This window comes from Cavia porcellus, unplaced genomic scaffold, assembly GCF_034190915.1.
Source record: "Cavia porcellus strain 051 isolate PalLab524CR breed Dunkin Hartley unplaced genomic scaffold, mCavPor4.1 scaffold_2, whole genome shotgun sequence".
Classification (NCBI taxonomy): Eukaryota; Metazoa; Chordata; class Mammalia; order Rodentia; family Caviidae; genus Cavia; species Cavia porcellus.
The window spans coordinates 78,115,776-78,123,913 of NW_026947485.1; the positions used below are offsets into that span (position 1 = coordinate 78,115,776).

Here is an 8,138-nt window from a genome sequence, read left to right on the forward strand (position 1 = left end):
CTGCAATGGAGCAGAGCAAGGGGAGGAGCCAGAGAGAGACATGAACCTTTCAGGTCCCCACCCCAGGTGACTGACCAAGTGTCACCTCCGAACATCCCATTTAGCTATAGCATCCCTGTGATCTAATGTTCCCGAAGACCTGCCTGTGTGTGTGAAAGTTGGGGTGGGGGCTCATTCTTTTTTTTTGTCTTTTTCCTTTTTATCGGTACCAGGGATCGAACTCATCACTGCCTGCTTGCAAGGCAGACGCTTATGCCGCTGAGCTAAATCCCCAGCCCCGGGGGCTCATTCTTGATCTAAGCTATAGCAGATACAGAACTACTGGAGCACATGTTAACACTCAACTGTGTGGTTACTCACCTGAGTACTGCAGATGTAACACAAGTGACAGAGCACAAGCGTTATGCACAAGTGACTCTGTAACACAAGTGACAGAGTACAAGCGTTGGGGGCTGGTGAAATACAGTACATAATCTCAGCCACCATTACTTATTTCTGTCATACACCTAGCTATGGACAAGCAAGTTCCCTCCTGGGAATGGATCCACAGAAGTTGGTGTGTATGTCCACAAAAATGTACTGATGTATTTATAGGAACATTATTCTTAATAACCCCAAACTGAAAACTACCCTAGTGTCTTTCAGTCTGAGTAAGCAGATAAATAATGTTCTATTCATATAACAAGACACTCCATTCCAGTGATAAAGGCAAAAACCACCACTACATGCAGAGTGCTGGGTGAAGCTCATAGACATAGTATCAAGCAAAAAAGAAAAGACCAAAGGGCACATGCCACGCGATTCCATTCATGTACAGTTCCAGACAGGCAAAATTAATGTATGATGCAAGAGTTGGCTCAAGTGCTTGTCACTGGGAGGGGGCACAAAGACAGGGTGCTGGAAATGGTCCCCTCCCACCTGTGTGGAGGTCTAAGGTGTGCCCGGGGTTTGTGTGTTCAGGGTATGAATATCCTGCCTCAACAAAGAGAAAAGAATGAATGAAATGAAGGTAAACAAGGCAGCCTCAATGAATCTCTGCTGAGTCAAACAACACAAATTGCAGGAGGGTATGTATAGTATCCACTTCACGCAAATGTTAAGCATAAAAACAATCCCTATGTAACGTATCTCTTTAGGGAGAGGGGTATGTGCAGTGAAACTATTAAAAAAGACAGGAAAAACCTATAGGAATTTTAAGATACTAAGATACGTTGTAGGATTATACTTTTTGGTTGTTGTTGTCTTTTTTTTTTTTTTTTTTTTTTTGTCTTTTTTCCTTTTTATTGGTACTGGGGATTGAACTCACGACTGCCTGCTTGCAAGGTAGGTGCTTATGCTGCTGAGCTAAATCCCCAGCCCCTAGTTGTCTTTTTGAGACAGGGTCTCTCTATGCAGTTCAGGCTGGCCTTGAGCTCACTTCATAGCCTAGGCTGGTCTTGACCTCCCAATGATTCTCCTGCCTCAGCCTCCCGAGTGCTGGGATTATAGGCGTGAGCCACTATGCCTAGCTAGTATTATACTTTTTTTTAAAAAAGAATATAAGGGCCGGGGATTTAGCTCAGTGGCATAAGCGCCAGCCTTGCAAGCATGCGGTCGTGAGTTTAATATTATCTGTTAAAATTGGTGAGGAATTGGTTTTTGCTCTTCATACTGTAACATTTGAAATCTCTTGGTCTTTTGGTTTTCTTCTCAGTTTCTATGGAAGATACTGTTTCAGTCACTTTCCTTGTCATTGGACATAATTCTGAATAATTTATCATAAAATTAATCAGGGGGATGGACCTCGAAGCCAGTGGCCCTGGGTGCCGCATCTTCAGTGCCAACGATCTGTCTCTCTCTGCTTGGCTGAAGGTGCAGAGCAGCAAGCACTGTGATTCCCAGGGTGTCTTCATGGACACTAAATCTGTAAGCGACAGGCTCCGCAGTTGTCTCAGTCTTCAGTGAACTCTTCTGAAGCTCGGAAGATCAGTAGTCATAACTTTCTCTTTGGAAGTTACCAAGCGTCTAACAGCTGCCCACGCCCTTAAATGGATTCCATTTAAGTCTTTCTACTAGTTTTTCACTGTCACTGTTTAGCAAAAATTACCTTTCAGATTTGCTTGTAACCTTGTAAGATGTTCAGCAACGCTACTGGAAAAAAACCTTAGGCTGCTAAAGTCCATCGGTCATGCACACCGGTGCCCTGCTCTCTCCCTCATGCTAATCGTTGTCAGAGTCGCATCAGCCTGGAAGCCCACAAGCAGCAGACCAGAGAACACATGGGCGCTGACTGAGCATTAGCGAAAGCAGCAGTAGACTGTGGGTCTGAGAAACACCACATGGAATAAGGACGACTCCAGGTTTGGCCGAAGGATGCTACAGAAGATGGAGTGGTCTAAAGGAAAGAGCTTGGGGGTTCAGGAGCAAGAAGCTGTGGAATGTATTCAAGTTGAAAATAACCACCTGGCACTTCGAGATGCCATCAGGAACGAAGCCAGCTATGTGGCTAGCTCACCGGGATGATTTCAGTCACTTCTGGCTGAGCTGAACACCTGCCCTGGGCAGGAAACCACAGGTTCTCTAACAACAAGCCTGGAAGTAAAATCCAAAGTCTCCAAAAACCCAGTTAATTACATGAAATTCACAAAATTCACCTGTCCTCTCAAAGCAAAACAGATCTTGACCACATGTTTTAGGAAAAGGCAGAGCAAGAAGACTTCTGAGGACAGGAGTGAGACCTCTACCACCACCTCTGCTACCTTTCATCACTCGGGAGTGCTCTGCCCAGCGGATGGCCCAGCAGAGGAGAAGCCACAGCACCCCAGCCCCGCCTGCCCGATGTGGGATGGAAAAGGTGGGAGGACTGGAGCAGCAGTAGATTGAGATGTGGAATTATCCCCAAACCAAGGCCAGGTGGCCTAAAAAGAAAGAGCAGAAAGAAGAGGTGAGCCAGGGACACATGGCCAAGAAAGGAGACTGGACCAAGCAGCAGCAGGGATGAGGCCGCTGAGGATTGTGTCCAGGCACCCAGTGACCAGAGTGCGCCCCAAAGAGCAGGGCAAAGACAACGCTGCAGCAGCCAGTAGAGGTGGCTGACCTGCTGCACCAGAGGGAGTCCCTGTGAAGAAGAAAAGGTACAAGAAGAGGCAGGGGCGGGGAGGAGAAAGAGAAAAAGAAGGAGGAGGAGGCGGAGGGGGAGGAGGAGGAGGAGGAGAAGAGAGGAGAGAGGAGAGAGGAGAGAGGAGAGAGGAGAGAGGAGACAGGAGACAGGAGAGAGGAGAGAGGAGAGAGGAAAAGGAGAAGAGCCTCCAGATGAACTCTAGCCAGGGCATCTGCTCACTGTGCTGTCCCGCTGGAGTCCGAGCAGAGTTCACCCTACGACCGGGCATAGCTTCCAGCTTGGCGGGTGGAGGCTGCATCGTGGAACCCTGACCCCATTCCCTCAAGTCACCTTCTGAAAAGTGGCTTCTGCTGCTCCAGATCGTGGCTCTCATCAACAAATAAATCATTTTAAACTCCGAGAAAAAGAAAAAAACCTTAATGTGTTAGATGTGTGCAAAATTACAGATAGAGTTTTTTAATATAGAGTTGGATTGAATTTAATTTTGTTACCAACCCTTTATCTTAAGCCATGAATATATCAAGATTTCACCACTGCAGTGACTTCAGCTTGCTCAACTTTGCAACTTTTCAGCAGACTGTTCACTGTCCACTGGGCTCATCTAAATAAAAGAAGTGTTTAGCCAGTGATACATGTTCTAAATATAGAGACAGTAGCTTCTTGTAGCAATTTCTTTTTCACCTGAAATTGTCACACCAGTATTTTGATTGGTCTGCAAAGTCAGAAGTTACTTCTAGGTCTCATAGTCCATATTATGACAATGATCTTGAGACAAAATGCCTGAAAAATGTTATGACAAAACCCCTGAAAATTCAACTCCATGATGACCCCCACCGAAACGCCAAGCCCACCATGGTAACATGCCATCCTCCTCCCACCGCAAATGCTTAATGCACATCTCATGTGTCCTAATGCTGCCTGCAGCAGGCTCAAGTTACAAGTCACTACTGCCTCCTTTTCCCTTGGGGTTGTTCTCGTACTGTCTGACTATCACTGCTACACTTTGGCCAACATTTCATGGTATTCAAACAACTTCTTCTTAATAGCTTTTCTGAATGCCCAACCAACAGGGGGAAGGAGGAGGAAAAAGAGGAGGAGGAGGCGGCGGTGGTAAGGCGGGCTCTGCGTTCCCAGCGTCTGGATTTGAAAGCCTGCCCAGCCACTATTCTTTGTGCCACTTTGACACAGGGTTTGTGAAATGCAGGTAATAATGCTCACCACATGGTGTCACTGACAGGTGAGTATGGGACAGTCACATAAAACAGTCAACACGGTGGAAGCACATAGGCAAATCCCCAGTATGGGCTACTGTTGTTATTATTTACTGGAAAAGCACATCTGTCTCTGGTCCAGCTGGATGGTAAAGGTTGGACATAGCCTTAGCCTTCCAGCACTGAGCAAGGTAGAGCAGACTGTGGTGGCACACATCTGAGGTTCCAGCACTCTGGAGGGTGAAGCAGTAAGAGCACAGCTCGTTAGAGGCCAGCCTGGAATTCAGAGAGCCTGTTTCAAAAAAACAAAACAGAAAACAAAAAACACCAAGCAAACTGAATGGATCCTTCTTTCCACAGCTGCCGAGCAGCAACTCTCTGAATAAGGTGGATCAGCGCTCTGCCTCAAAGGACCTGGGTTTCTAGTGAGAGCTGTGCATTTGCAAATTCCTCTTTCGCCGGTTACCAGGGAGCAGTCCTCCAGGCATGCACAGCAGCCTGCTTCTTCAATTTCTTGCTGCTCTGTGACTAATAGGTCCTGTTAATAATAGCCTGCGGTCTCCAAGGCTTTTCCTTAATAGCACACTCCAGAGTCATGTGCAGCAGGTCATTTATGCCCAGCACTGAGAGTGCACTTTCACTGCTGGGCTGCTTTGTATGTGTTTCTTTTCTTCCTTTCTGTTTTTTGAAAAGCTGATGCCATTTGTCTTCTCTGGATAGAAATGGAAGCTTTGTTTTCATGCTTCACTGTAGTTAGTCTCAAAATGGCATTGCAACTTGGCGGGATCTATAGAACTAATTTGCAAAATTTACTACACCAAACACATCGAGGAAGACTTGGGTGATTTTTTATTGTCATAAAAGGTGATTCCTCTAAATAATTAAATGCCACCCTTCTCTTGTTTTTTCATGATCATTTTTGGCATACTGCTTCACAAACAATTGCCAGAGCGGGTGACACTTTAAAGAACTAGTCTCAGGTAGGATATCTGGCATTTTGATCCTGGTCGAACTCATCATACCTGTTGGCCCGTTCAGGGGGACATTTTCGTGGTGAGAGGCCCAAGTTAAAGAACACATGTGTGCAAGACATCAGCAATAGTAGCAGGCAGCATGAAGCAGAGCAGAGCACAAGAGTGCAAGAACACACGAGCGCCCGCATCTTTATTGCATAGTTCTTATACAGGCTGTTATCTCACGTTTATGGTCTCACACGCTGGGCTCACCGGCACGGGGTGTTTGTCCTCTGCTGTCACGGTTATATAACCGCATCCCACTATGCATTTGCTAAACAGCAAGGTTATGGCTTCAGGTGTCCTAGACACCCCTGAGCTTTGAAGCAGTTTGCATGGTTCCCCACAATACCTGTCATCTATTTTTGTCTTAAAGGCCCCATTTTCTACCAGAAAAAGTCATTTTTAGTTCCAGGTAGCTGCTTGAGTCCGCCTAAAGAAAACACCACGTGGACACACCTTAGCCATTCACCCTCTCACATCTAAGAGCCGCAGAAAGACCTTCTCTGATGAGGAGGGAGACACACCAAGTGGTTCTGCAGGCTCAGTGAGTGGGGCTGCATCTGTCAGCATCACAGCCACTGACGTGTTCTCATTTTGAATTACAGTGCACGAGGGTGTGGGTATTACTGAGCTTTTTAAAACCAGAAATCTGATTTTTTTACATGCAGCACACACTTTAAATTTTAAACGTGTATGTATAGGGAAATACAGCTTCCAGACAAGTCCCCTGAAGCTGCTTTCAACCACATTGTTGCCTTAAATCTCCACTGATATGAAAATGTAGGAGCTTGTCTAATTCTACCCTCATATTTTGGAAATGGGTTTCTTTATGTGCATCACAGCAGCAAAGTCTTAACCCCACTCATGCTTAGCTTCTGGCTGAATTAGGCCTATGCTCCTGGTCTACCACATTTCATAATGCATAATTCACCAATAGTCTTTAACTCCAAACACTGTTAAAAATTCTTTCTCAGTGAACCCTAGTCACTGTTCATACAATTACAGAAAAAATTCAGTATTTAATGTGACTGACAATATAGAATTAAATATTTTTTTCCTTTCACTCTTATCTTAATCCCCTACCCTTTAAATATTTTTGTTCCCTAATTTTATTTTAAATTTTTTTTTACTTTTTTAACAATCTCTGCTGAAAATCTCAACAGCTTGCAAGGTGTGGTGGTGTACACCTGTAATCTCAGCACTCTGTAGACTGAGGCAGAAGGACTGCCATGAGTTCAAGGCCAGCCTGGGCTATATAATGACTTCGAACCCAGCCTGAACTGCATAGTGAGACCCTGTATCACAAAATAAATAAAAATAAAAACGAAGAAAATTTCAATGGTTCATTTAATCAATTTCTTTAAATTACTATTACATTCAGATGACTCCCACCTATTCAATATATGTCAGACTGTAATAGACATGTGGAATCCTTCATTAACTTGGGTGTCATCTTTGTGCAGGGCCAAGCTAATCTTCTCTGCATCATCCTAGTTTTAGCGTATAAATTGTTGAAACAAGGACTTACTGAGTTTTAACATAATTCAAATATGTTTAGTTTTGAAAAACTGTATTTGACAGGATAAAATGCAGCAGGATCCTGTTTATGCAGAGGTTTGCAGATGTGTATCAGGTACTGTCTGTTCCCTACCCATTTCCCCCACGCCCACTGCAGAGATCTGCAGCTTCAATGGTTTCCCTACACAGTGGAAACTTGGTCCTCTGTTCTACCTTCTTCACTCAACATGTTTATCACTTTCAAAGACTTTTATTTTCAGAGTTAAAGTCCTTATCTGCCAATCCTGACAACTAGGTAGATCCAGTCTCTCCCCGACCCTACCAGGTACTGGGATTGAATCCAGAGTGTTTGTGCTGAGCTACATCCCCATGTCTTTCAGAGAGAGGGCCTATGCTGCCAGGTTGTCTAGGCTGACCTCATACTTGACAATCCTCCTGCCCCAGCCTCCCAGAGCGCGGGGTTGCAGGCGTGTATACCTGGCTGGTGTATTTTCTCTATTCATTATGAGTCATATTTTTTCTTCACTTATCTAGTACATTTTTTACAATGAACACTGTGAATGATATATTGTAGATACTAGATTCTGATAGTTTCCTCTGTAGAGCATTTCTTGCAGTAGGCTTGAAATCACTGGTGAATCGGACTCTGGAGAACATGGCGGACAGACAACAGCAACTACTGAACGCTCTCTAAAGGCTCGGCTCAGAGGCCAGGAATGATGCGGACTAAGGAGATACGAACCAGTAGAGATATGCTCTGCTGACTCAGGAACAAACTGGGCTGAGAGAATCCAACTTGGAATACAGTCCTGGCGCTAAAATAGGAACAGAAAAATCTCGGTGTGGAGGCTCGACTCCGCGCCATTGGAAACCGCGGTTTGGATTTCCCGCCGCGCGGCGGCCGGCTACCTCCACAGCGGCTCAGCAAGGAGAGACGCGACCGCCGAGCTCAGGAACGGAGTCGGAAACGCGACGGACAGGAAGGAAGGCTGACTGGAGGCGAGGTGAGCGAGGAACTGACTCCCTACCGCAGTCTGACTCCAGCGGAGGATTTTCTGGGCGCGGGCAGTCCTGTAAGAGCAGGGCGCGGCGGCAACTGCAGCCGCACGGTTCCCTCTCGGACGGGATTGGTGAAAGGTGCCTGGCCAGAGGGACGCTGCTCGCGGACCCCCTAGGCTGGCCTAGCCCAGATCCCAGAGCCTGACGGTGGCCCGGAGGAGCGACCGACTTCCGCGTAGGCTGCCTCCTCCGCAACTCCCTGGGGCGCAGCAGTGAGCTGGAACAACTAGCCAG

The 8,138-nt window shown here is 46.1% G+C and overlaps 1 non-coding gene across 1 annotated transcript; it reads right to left on the reverse strand.

The window, feature by feature from the left end:
* Window positions 1–6,745: 6,745 nt before the first annotated feature.
* Window positions 6,746–6,853, reverse strand: LOC111758414 (U6 spliceosomal RNA). Its single transcript, XR_002792591.1, has one exon. It is a non-coding gene; the product is annotated as a U6 spliceosomal RNA (small nuclear RNA).
* Between the last annotated feature and the right edge of the window lie 1,285 nt (window positions 6,854–8,138).